Source organism: Bubalus kerabau, chromosome 13 (genome assembly GCF_029407905.1).
Source record: "Bubalus kerabau isolate K-KA32 ecotype Philippines breed swamp buffalo chromosome 13, PCC_UOA_SB_1v2, whole genome shotgun sequence".
NCBI classification, from domain to species: Eukaryota; Metazoa; Chordata; class Mammalia; order Artiodactyla; family Bovidae; genus Bubalus; species Bubalus kerabau.
Window position 1 is genome coordinate 46,209,682 of NC_073636.1, and position 13,392 is coordinate 46,223,073.

A 13,392-nucleotide genomic window follows, 5' to 3' on the forward strand; every position below is an offset into this window, starting at 1 on the left:
GTGGCAGGTTTGAAGGAGACGACCAAATTAAGTAACAGCCTCCATCCAGGAAGAGAGGAGTCCGCAGCTGACCCACTCACAATCCAGACGCCTGGGACCCCCTCCTGAGCTGATTTAGCAGGGATCCCAGGGGAGAAGGCCCAGGAAGGAAAACATCCAGTCCCAGGATCAGGGTGAGGGGAACAGAGACAATGAGCCCAGGCTAGCCTCTTCTCCATCCACTGTGTCCTCAAAGTGGTTGCCTTTGCCCTTTTAAATGCTGGATGTGGAGCAAGTTTGGTGTGTTCAGTCCCCAAGTGTAGCTAATCGAGGACTGAAATATGTATTAAGCATCAGTGACTTGCCAGATTCTTGCTCACAATTTCTTTTTCCAGACTGAAATATCAATATCTCCCCCTTACGATTTCCTGCTAACAAGCAATGAGAATCACATAATGGATTTTTCTTTTCCAATTTTAGCGCTGGCCAGCTACAAACACAGAGCCATGTTTTTGGCTCAAATTTGCTATCTATGGACCAAAGAACCATGCAAGCAATTAAATAGTCATTTCTTAGCATTAAAATTTTTTAAAATAAGTTATTTTAGACATATAGTTATGGAACAGACCTCCTTAGAAGACGACATAATCCTCCTGCAACCCTCCCTTAGATTTTCAGATATTAGCTTATAAGCAGAAACGAGGACACTAATTTGTAGCATTTCACTGAAGGATAACAAACTTACCTCTATCCTCTTATTCCTTTCTGCAATATTAAATAAAGGAGTTTAATTCTTTAAAATTGTATCCTCATTTAGCTTTGGATCCTGTCTTTCTCTTTTTTTGCCAGGAAAAGTTCCTGCTTTTGTTAACAACAATACTAGAAAGCAATGCTGATCAATTCCTACAGTCTCCAGGGGATGAAACTATTTCTACGAAACTTTTAATTTTGCAATGCTTCACCCCCCTCTCTAGAGAGTCTGTCCTTGGTTTTCTTGCATGAGAGTAGTTATAGTGCTTACTCTCTGCTAGTGACTCCTGCCCTGTTCTCCCATCCCACTGCGTCCCCTGCACTTTCTACAGATGTCAAAGCACAGAGGTTAGACACGCATTTGCAGCCAATCAACTGGAATCTGAGGTCAAGCTCTGCCCCTTGTCCATTTACTGCAACCTGAAAAGCTTGGCTAACTTTAAAACTCAGCTTCCCCAAATGATAGAGTAAGGATGATAATGATGGCAAATACTTAAACATTTCTCAGCCTCAATGAATACAGCTTGTTTGTTCTGGGTTCATTTCCTTTGATTGTTTCCTAAATGTGAATACTCCTTAAGATTCATGCCTTGAGCACAACCATTCCCCAAACTATCTTTCAGAGGCTTTTGAGGTGCTACTTGAATATAAAGATTGTGGGGTTTCCAGCCTGCATCTTCTGAATCAGTCTCCACATGTGGAGTAGAGAGCCATGCCTTCCACTATGTGAGCTCACCATCACCCTTCAGGGAGTGCCCATCCTGGGCCTTCAACCACTGTTTCCATGATATGATTTTGCACTTTGATTCCCTCTGTCTCTGCCCCCTTAACCAAATGCTACCTTCCCTCCACAAACCCGGCCTGTTCTCAGGCTGTATACACATATTTTCTAAATTCTGTGCACCATAGCATTTCACTAAACATTCTGAAATAAAATTTGATGTCTTCCGTATATATGTTATCTCTGGTGATGTAACATAAGAATAATGTGACTCACTGGTAAAGGTAAAACCGATTTTTAATACCATAATGGTGAAGCTTAATCACTCTCAACTCTACAGTTTAAAAGAAAAAAAATTACAAATAATTATAAATACAAAATTTGTTACTGAAATTCTAGAATTGAAAAATACTATCTGAAATTAGAATCATTTAATATGGTGAGTAACAGATTAGAATGGCATAAGACAAGATTCATAACTGGAAAACAGAAAAATCAAAAATATACAAACTAAAGGTCAGAATAGAAAAAAAAATAGACTGTAAGAAGGAAAAATGGATAAAAGTACAGGACATAATTTTAAAAAATGGTTTAATATATATGATTAGCTTACCAGGAAAAAAATAAATCAAATGGGACAGAAGAAATATTTAAAGAGATAATGCTTAAGAATGACCCAACACAGATGAAAGATATCAATACACAGATTTGAAAACTGCTTAGTCAGATTTATTCTTACTAGTTTTCTTGTGAATCTAGTGTGCATGTATTATTTATTATATCTTGATTCCTTTTACGAGTTTCTCTTTCTCTTTGCTCTTCAGCACTTTTTCTATTCCCTTTCTATGTGTGATTTTTCTTTTTAATCTATCCTGTATAGGGTAACCTGCATTCCCTCCACCCAACTGAGTTCTCTGTATAGACTCAGTTCAGTTCAGTACACTTCAGTCACTCAGTCGTATCTGACTGTTTGCAAACCCATGAATCGCAGCATGCCAGGCCTCCCTGTTCATCACCAACTCCCGAAGTTTACTCAAACTCATGTCCATCGAGTCAGTGATGCCATCCAGCCATCTCATCCTCTGTTGCCCCCTTCTCCTCCCGCCCTCAATCCCTCCCAACATCAGGGTCTTTTCCAATGAGTCAACTCTTCACATGAGGTGGCCAAAGTACTGGAGTTTCAGCTTCAGCATCATTCCTTCCAATGAACACCCAGGACTGATCTCCTTTAGAATGGACAGGTTGGATTTCCTTGCAGTCCAAGGGACTCTCAACAGTCTTCTCCAATACCACAGTTCAAAAGCATCAATTCTTCGGCGCTCAGCTTTCTTCACAGTCCAACTCTCACATCCATACATGACCACTGGTAAAACCATAGCCTTGACTAGACGAACCTTTGTTGGCAAAGTAATGTCTCTGCTTTTGAATATGCTATCTAGGTTGGTCACAACTTTCTTTCCAAGGAGTAAGCGTCTTTTAATTTCATGGCTGCAATCACCATCTGCATTGATTCTGGAGTCCCAAAAAATAAAGTCTGACACTGTTTTCACTGTTTCCCCATCTATTTGCCATGAAGTGATGGGACCAGATGCCATGATCTTCATTTTCTGAATGCTGAGCTTTAAACCAACTTTTTCACTCTCCACTTTCATTTTCATCAAGAGGCTTTTTAGTTCCTCTTCACTTTCTGCCATAAGGGTGGTGTCATCTGCATATCTGAGGTGATTGATATTTCTCCCGGCAATCTTGATTCCAGCTTGTGCTTCTTCCAGCCCAGCGTTTCTCATGATGTACTCTGCATAGAAGGTAAATAAGCAGAGTGACAGTAACAGCCTTGACGTACTCCTTTTCCTATTTGGAACCAGTCTGTTGTTCCATGTCCAGTTCTAACTGTTGCTTCCTGACCTGCATATAGGTTTCTCAAGAGGCAGGTCAGGTGGTCTGGTATTCCCATCTCTTTCAGAATTTTCCACAGTTTATTGTGATCCACACAGTCAAAGGTTTTGGCATAGTCAATAAAGCAGAAATAGATGTTTTCCTGGAGCTTTCTTGCTTTTTTGATGATCCAACAGATGTTGGCAATTTGATCTCTGGTTCCTCTGCCTTTTCTAAAACCAGCTTGAACATCTGGAAGTTCATGGTTCACGTATTGCCGAAGCCTGGCTTGGAGAATTTTGAGCATTACTTTACTAGCGTGTGAGATGAGTGCAATTGTGCGGTAGTTTGAGCATTCTTTGGCATTGCCTTTCTTTGGGATTGGAATGAAAACTGACCTTTTCAAGTCCTGAGGCCACTGCTGAGTTTTCCAAATTTGCTAGCACATTGAGTGCAGCACTTTCACAGCATCATCTTTCAGGATTTGAAATAGCTCAACTGGAATTCCATCACCTCCACTAGCTTTGTTCGTAGTGATGCTTTCTAAGGCCCACTTGACTTCACATTCCAGGATGTCTAGCTCTGGGTGAGTGATCACACCATCGTGATTATCTGGGTCGTGAAGACCTTTTTTGTACAGTTCTGTATAGCCTAAGATTCCTCATTAACTCATACCAAGAATCAACTACTCCCCCAAAGAAGAAAGTGACCAGAAATTATCAGATTTCTCAGAAGCATTGTTTTTGTGTCTGTAGAATTTCAATGTATCTATTTCTCACTTCTCCAGTTTTATAATTTATTCTACTTGTTGCAGTACTCATATTAGCATACTTGCTGATGTTCCTGCTCAAACTGTCCACAAGGGGAAGAGAACATGTGTATCTGTCTCATGTCCCAATCCTCGAAGGTGTGCTGGAATTGGGAAGTATGATTTTACTATGTGGTGGTGGTGCTACTCTGAAATTTGGGAGTTTTGGTTTCAGTGAACACTTTGATTCCTGCTCCCTGGAAACTGGGCCTTAAGCAAACAGCTTCGTTTTAGGCATGCTTAAAACCATCTAGATTTTTTTCAGGGGAGGGTTTGGCCATGCTGCATAGCTTGTAGGAATCTTAGTTCCCTGACCAGGGAATGAACCTAAGCCATGGCCATGAAAGCACTGAGTCTTAACTGTGGGACTGCCGGGAATTTCCCCAAAACAATCTGGTTTTGACCTCTTCCTGGAGCATGGAAATGTAGAAAGACAATGAGTAGCAAAGTGAGCAGAACACGAACAAGGAGCACAGTAGGACTGGGAAGTTGACTATATATATATAAGACTATAGATATTAAAAATCAGAAAAAAATGACATGAAGTGCACCCTTCCTCTGCATTCTCCCAACATACCTAAAGACAACATCTTTGTTATTCACCCTTGTTAATCTAAAATAGGTGAAGGCAATAGAATAGGAAGAGGTGTCCAACGCTGTCATAGAAACCCAGGAGGCAAAATGTTGGTATGGCTCAGAGTGCCTACTTGTGGCAGGAAGAAGCCTTGGGTCCATACAGTTTGAAGACAGAGCCACTGTGGCGCCTGGACAGACTGAGAATATTACTAGTGTGAGCACAGTAAAGAGATGGCTATACGCTGAGATGGACGACTAAGCAGGGAAAAGTGCTGCTGGTCCTTGGAGAGCACTAATTGTAGCAACACACTATTCCCAAACCACTCAGCCCTCAGATTTAAAAGAACAAGTTATTTGGTATTTCAATGTTTTCACGGGGATATTGGCAGTAACAGCTTTTTCCTATTCACACATACCCACACACACAAAATTTAACAGATTGCACAGAGCAGTGAGTTCAATTGGCATTAGTGTTCTTTCACTGGCTGGGCTGAGCATATTTTGCAAAATAACTTCCTTGGCAAGCCAGGTAAACATGGTCTCTCAGCCTCACTATTTAGAAAATTGTTACTTTCCCCATTGAAAAAAATAAAATTCATGACTCTCTGGTTCTGAAGACACTGAAAATGTATCATTAAAATGATACCACCATGGGTTTAGTAGGTTTTACTTGTCAGTATTCTTACAAATGGGGCTTCCCTGGTGGCTCAGATGGCAAAAAAATCTGCCTGCAATACAGAAGACCTGGATTCGATCCCTGGGTTGGGAAGATCCCCTGGAGGAGGGCATGGTAACCCTCTTTAGTATTCTTGCCTGGAGAATCCCCACAGACAGAGGAGCCTGGTGGGCTACAGTCCATGGGGTCACAAAGAGTCAGACACAACTAAGCTACTAAGTACAGCATAGCACATTCTTACAAATATAACAGGAACCATGAATGTGGTAACCAATGTACAATATTATAACTGCATTTTATTCCTTAACAACTCATTTTCTTCCCTGGAGTTAAAGATTATTTTTTCCAGCGGATGGGTCCTGGTATGGTAAGCTTACTGCTTAATTTTTTATAACGTATCTATCACTAATTTAGCTCTGACACTCCATAAGCAATCTCCATAAGAAACCTTATACAATTAAATGCCTGAAGTAACCTTTTTTCTGCTGGAGGAATCTACCACAACAGCATCCTGGCTGCTATTAAGATTTGCTGCACAGCCTCACCTGGGGACCCTCTTTCACAGACAGAAAATGCTCTGCTCGCCTACGTTCAATCTCCTACTTCGTGGATCTCATATTTCTCTCTCTTTAGTTACTCCCTTGTTTACTGAAATATCCTGAGAAATTACATATGAAAGTTAGCTTTTGGGGGTCTGGAATATCTGAAGATCTTTTTATCATCACACTTCATGGCAGCTTGGCAGGAATTCTTGAAGACGTGCTCCTCCAAGTCATCAAAGAGTCAGAGTTTCCACCTTCCAGAGCTGCAGCCAAGAAGTCAACTCTTCTGTGGTCCACGCTCTGTGGATGTGCCCGAGTTACTCTCTTTGTTACACATCACCCCAAACCTAATAAAGCAGCAACACATTGCTCTGCTGAGAAGTCCCACTGGTGGCAGGAAGGAAGAATGGACTTCTCTCAGGGCCATGCTCCCCAGAGCTGCAGCTGGGAGACCCGAGTGGCTGGCAGGTTCATGACTAGGGGCTATCACCCCCTGGAGATGGCATCTCACAGTGCCTGGCTCCTGGGCAGGCACTGCTGGTAGAAGCATCAACATATGGTTTGGGCGCCTCATGGTGCGGCAGCCCAAGTGTGTTACACTTCATATCTACCCCCTGGTTTACTGACATAAAAATTGTATATATTTAGTTGCACATTGTGCTTTTTTTGTTAAAGTTTTTTTTTTCTTTTGATGTGGACCATTTCTAAAGTCTTTATTGAATATGTTACAATATTGTTTCTGTTGTTTTCTGGCCTTGTTCTGGTTTTCTGGCCATGAGGCTTGTGGGATCTTAGCTTCCTGACCAGAGACTGAACCTGAACCCCCTGCATTGGAAGGTGAAGTCTCAACCACTGCACTTCCAGGGAGGGCCCATAATGTGCATTTTTAAAGGTGCATGACACTCTCTAATATGTTTTCATCATGAAATGATCACCACAGTCAAGTCAGACATTTCAAGAACTTAACCAGTCTTATAACCGGAAGTTCTTACCCTTTCTGCTCACCTCCCAGCCCCTGGAAACTACAATTCTACTCTTTGTTTTTATGAGTATGGTATTTTAGATTTCACATACAAGTGAGCTTATACATTATTTGTCTGACTTTTATTGAGTTGGCAAAAAAAAGTTCGTTTGGATTTTGCTGTATCATGTTATGGAAAAACCCGAACTAAGTGTTGGCCAACCCAATACTTAGCTTAACGACCTCAAGTTTCATCTGTACTGTTGCAAATGGCAAAATTCTTCCTTTTTTAATGGTTGAATAACAGTACACTGTGTAAACTTAGAGAACAAATTTATGGTTGCCAGGGGGAAGGGTGGGAGGAAGGGATAGTTAGGAAATTTGGGATGGACATGTACACATTGCTATATTTTAAATGGACAACCAATAAGGACCTATTTTACAGCACAGGGAACTCTGCTCAGTGTCATGTGGCAGCCTGGATAGGAGGAGGGTTTGGGGAAGAATGGATAAATGTGTATTATGGCTGAGTTCCTTCACTGTTCACGTGAAACTATCAGTTCAGTTCAGTTCAGTCGCTCAGTCATGTCCAACTCCTTGTGACCCCATGGACTGCAGCATGCCAGTCCTCCCTGTCCATCACCAACTCCCAGAGTTTACGCAAACTCTTGTCCATTGAGTCAGTGATACCATCCAACAATCTCGTCCTCTGTCATCCCCTTCTCCTCCTGCATTCAATCTTCCCCAGCATCAGGGTCCTTTCAAATGAATCAACTCTTTGCATCAAGAAGCCAAAGGATTGGCACTTCAGCTTCAGCATCAGTCCTTCCAATGAATATTCAGGGTTGATTTCCTTTAGGATGGACTGGTTGGATCTCCTTGCAGTCCAAGGGACTCTCAAGAGTCTTCTCCAACACCACAGTTCAAAAGCATCAATTCTCTGGGGCTCAGATTTTGTTATAGTCCAACTCTCACATCCATACATGACTACTGGAAAAACCATAGCCTTGACTAGAGAGACCTTTGTTGGCAAAGTAATGTCTCTGCTTTTTAATATGCTGTCTGAAACTATAATAACATTGTTAATCAGCTATCAGTCAGTTCAGTTCAGCCGCTCAGTCGTGTCCGACTCTTTGCGACCCCATGAATTGCAGCACACCAGGCCTCCCTATCCATCACCAACTCCCAGAGTCCACACAGACTCACGTCCATCGAGTCAGTGATGCCATCCAGCTATCTCATTCTCCGTCGTCCCCTTCTCCTCCTGCCCCCAATCCCTCCCAGCATCAGAGTCTTTCCCAATGAGTCAACCCTTCTCATGAGGTGGACAAAGTACTGGAGTTTCAGCTTTAGCATCATTCCTTCCAAAAAAATCCCAGGGCTGATCTCCTTCAGAATGGACTGGTTGGATCTCCTTGCAGTCCAAGGGACTCTCAAGAGTCTTGTCCCACACCACAGTTCAAAAGCATCAATTCTTCGGCGCTCAGCTTTCTTCACAGTCCAACTCTCACATCCATACATGACCACAGGAAAAACCATAGCCTTGACTAGACGAACCTTTGTTGGCAAAGTAATGTCTCTGCTTTTGAATATGCTATCTAGGTTGGTCATGACTTTCTTTCCAAGGAGTAAGCGTCTTTTAATTTCATGGCTGCATTCACCATCTGCAGTGATTCTGGAGCCCCAAAAATTAAAGTCTGACACTGTTTCCACTGTTTCCCCATCTATTTCCCATGAAGTGATGGGACCAGATGCCATGATCTTCGTTTTCTGAATGTTGAGCTTTAAGGCAACTTTTTCACTCTCCCCTTTCACTTTCATCAAGAGGCTTTTTAGTTCCTCTTCACTTTCTGCCATAAGGGTGGTGTCATCTGCATATCTGAGGTGATTGATATTTCTCCCGGCAATCTTGATTCCAGCTTGTGCTTCTTCCAGCCCAGCATTTCTCATGATGTACTCTGCATAGACGGTAAATAAGCAGGGTGACAATATACAGCCTTGACGTACTCCTTTTCCTATTTGGAACCAGTCTGTTGTTCCATGTCCAGTTCTAACTGTTGCTTCCTGACCTGCATACAGGTTTCTCAAGAGGCAGGTCAGGTGGTCTGGTATTCCCATCTCTTTCAGAATTTTCCACAGTTTATTGTGATCCACACAATCAAAGGTTTTGGCATAGTCAATAAAGCAGAAATACATGTTTTTCTGGAATTCTCTTGCTTTTTTGATGATCCAGCAGATGTTGGCAATTTGATCTCTGGTTCCTCTGCCTTTTCTAAAACCAGCTTGAACATCAGGAAGTTCACGGTTCACATATTGCCGAAGCCTGGCTTGGAGAATTTTGAGCATTACTTTACTAGCGTGTGAGATGAGTGCAATTGTGCGGTAGTTTGAGCATTCTCTGGCATTGCCTTTCTTTGGGATTGGAATGAAAACTGACACTTTCCAGTCCTGAGGCCACTGCTGAGTTTTCCAAATTTGCTGGCATATTGAGTGCAGCACTTTCACAACATCATCTTTCAGGATTTGAAATAGCTCAACTGGAATGCCATCACCTCCACTAGCTTTGTTCGTAGTGATGCTTTCTAAGGCCCACTTGACTTCACATTCCAGGATGTCTGGCTCTAGGTCAGTGATCACACCATCATGATTATCTGGGTCGTGAAGATCTTTTTTGTACAGTTCTTCTGTGTATTCTTGCCATCTCTTCTTAATATCTTCTGCTTCTGTTAGGTCCATACCATCTCTGTCCTTTATCGAGCCCATCTTTGCTTGAAATATTCCCTTGGTATCTCTAATTTTCCTGAAGAGATCTCTAGTCTTTCCCATTCTGTTGTTTTCCTCTATTGCTTTGCATTGATCACTGAAGAAGGCTTTCTTATCTCTTCTTGCTATTCTTTGGAACTCTGCATTCAGATGCTTATATCTTTCCTTTTCTTCTTTGCTTTTCGCTTCTCTTCTTTTCACAGCTATTTGTAAGGCCTCCCCAGACAGCCATTTTGCTTTTTTGCATTTCTTTTCCATGGGAATGGTCTTGATCCCTGTCTCCTGTACAATGTCACGAACCTCATTCCATAGTTCATCAGGCACTCTATCTATCAGATCTAGGCCCTTAAATCTATTTCTCACTTCCACTGTAGAATTATAAGGGATTTGATTTAGGTCATACCTGAATGGTCTAGTGGTTTTCCCTACTTTCTTCAATTTAAGTCTGAATTTGACAATAAGGAGTTCATGATCTGAGCCACAGTCCTGATCTTGTTTTTGCTGACTGTATAGAGCTTCTCCATCTTTGGCTGCAAAGAATATGATCAATCTGATTTAAGTGTTGACCATATGGTGATGTCCATGTATAGAGTCTTCTCTTGTGTTGATGGAAGAGGGTGTTATACCCCAACACAAAATAAGAAGTTTAAAAAAAAAAGACTGAACAAAATAAAAAACAGTACACAGTGTGTGTATGTGTATGTGTGTTTCTTTATCTGTTCATTAATCAACGGACACAGGTTATTTCCATGTCTTGGCTATTGTGAATAATACTGCAATGAATATGGAAGTGCAGATATCTTTTCAAAATACTGATTTTTATCTCCTCTGGACACATACCCAGTAGTGGGATTGCTAGATTATATGGTGCATGTTCAGTCACATAGTCATGTCCAACTCTTCTTGATCCCATGGGCTGCAGCCCACCAGCCTCCTCTGTCCATGAACTTTCCCAAGCAAGAATACTAGAGTGGGTTTCCATTTCTGCCTCCAGGGGATTTCCCCCACCCAGGGATGAAACCCACATCTCCTGTATCTCCTGCATGGGCAGGCAGATTCTTTACCACTGCAGCACCTGGGAAGATGAATCATATGGTAGTTCTATGTAAAAGGTGATCACCCCAACTGCTTTCTACTCTGACCTGCAGTGTTTCATGAGGGTTGTGCTTAACTTCCAATTATATTTAATTCACATATGCACTGCAGCACACTCAGCCCCCAGATCCTCCTAGTGTAAAATATAGGAGGAAAACATGAGAAATCAGCTTCTATAATCTTAGGAAGAGTTCTGTGAAGAGTACGCAGCAACATATGTGAAACAGACTATGTTTTCAATGGCACTAAGAAAATACAAATGATCATTTTATAATTTTTCCTAGCCTGAGCTTGCTGAATAGCTGCTCCATACTGCAGTGTTTCTACATAACTATGGAGAACATGGCTTCAACATGAATGGACCCTCAGGGTCTCTGGAGCCTCTCCTGCCCCCACGCTCTACTGTGAGATTACTGAGAACAACAGCAATTTCACTGACTGAATCATCACTTAGATATGTCTTGTCTGACTTCCGTAACACTTTCATGAGGTATTACTTTAAAAAGTAATACTCAGACATTTTGGTCAGTTTCTCCAGTTTCTTTGGTGAGGGACAAAGCAGAGACTTGAATACAACTGAAGTGATTGGAATTCCCATGGTTGTTTCCACGGGTCTCTACAGAAAACATGAGATGGCCAATACAAAAGAAATTTCATAGATTTTTTTTATTATAAGTAAGCATTTCTATGAGTATATTATTATTTATAAAATCATGAGAACATTGGTAAGAGTCCTTGATTTTTTCACTACATTAAAAATTATCAGTAAACACACTGGAAGCACCATCAGCCTCAGCAAAAGTACTTACCACTGGCTGATTGATAACAATTCCAAATTGGATTTTGACCCCTGCTTCTAGTGGCTCAGACAGTAAAGAATCTCCCTGCAATGTGGGAGACCCAGGTTCGATCTCTGGGTCAGGACGATCCCCTGGATAAGGGAATGGCAACCCTCTGCAGTGTGCTTGCCTGGAGAATGTCCCTGGATGGAGGAGTCTGCAGGCTACAGTCCACGGGGTCGCAAAGAGTCAGACACAACTGAGCAACTAACACTTTCACTTGTCATTTTCACTTTCTCCAAACACAGTTAACTTCAGTTGAGAATAGCGTACTGGTAGGAATCATTGACTAATAATAAAAATAGAATGCTTTTCTCAAATAGGATACAAAAATATCAACTGACTTGGTATTCCCAACCTACAAATTTCCAACTTCATTCTGTACCTATTTGCTAGATAGCGATTCCCAAAATTAATTACAATTTTAGGTTAAAAAATATTGAAAATAAGTATTTACTCTAAGAAGAGAATGCATAAATTGGACATTTGGTAAGGTATCTCCTAAAAAGATAGACATTTTACTTTAATAAAGTATAATTTATGAAACCTCCCTTCTTTATAAAATAAATTTAATTTTATAGTATTTACTAGTAATTGGTTAATAATAAAATAATAATTATGATGATGATAATTTATGCTCTTAATGAGGACCACGAGGGTTTGAAACATGTTTGAAGTATATGGAATCATAAATAATTGCACTGAGTTTTCCACAGAGAGGCAAATGACCTCAAAGATTAATTTAGATGTGAGTGTAAAACTACTGGGCAGAGAGGATGCTTCAGAGCACTGAGGGTCTCCCTCCCCCAGTTTTGAACTGAGGCAGCACAAACACGGAATTCCCACCATGGAGAGGCCAACTTCCCAGGGCAGGCAGTCTGCACAGGGGATTCTCCTTAAAAGGCAGTTTCCTGTCCCGACGCCACTCAGAACACTGTCAGCTAATCCGAGAAACACTTTCTTCTGTGTCAGTTCAGTTCAGTCGCTCAGTCGTGTCCGACTCTTTGAGACCCCATGAATCGCAGCACGCCAGGCCTCCCTGTCCATCACCAACTCCCAGAGTTCACTCAAATCCACGTCCATCAAGTTGGTGATGCCATCCAGCCATCTCATCCTCTGTCGTCCCCTTCTCCTCCTGCCTCCAATCCCTCCCAGCATCAGAGTCTTTTCCAATGAGTGAACTTTTCGCATGAAGTGGCCAAAGTACTGGAGTTTCAGCTTTAGCATCATTCCTTCCAAAGAAATCCCAGGGCTGATCTCCTTCAGAATGGACTGGTTGGATCTCCTTGTAGTCCATGGGACTCTCAAGAGTCTTCTCCAACACCACAGTTCAAAAGCATCAATTCTTCAGTGCTTAGCTTTCTTCACAGTCCAACTCTCACATCCATACATGACCACTGAAAAAACCATAGCCTTGAGTAGACGGACCTTTGTTGGCAAAGTAATGTCTCTGCTTTTGAATATGCTATCTAGGTTGGTCATAACTTTTCTTCCAAGGAGTAAGTGTCTTTTAATTTCATGGCTGCATTCACCATTTGCAGTGATTTTGGAACCCCAAAAAATAAAGTCTGACACTGTTTCCACTGTTGCCCCATCTATTTGCCATGAAGTGATGGGACCAGATGCCATGATCTTCGTTTTCTGAATGTTGAGCTTTAAGCCAACTTTTTCACTCTCCTCTTTCACTTTCATCAAGAGGCTTTTGAGTTCCTCTTCACTTTCTGCCATAAGGGTGGTGTCATCTGCATATCTGAGGTGATTGATATTTCTCCCGGCAATCTTGATTCCAGTTTGTGCTTCTTCCAGC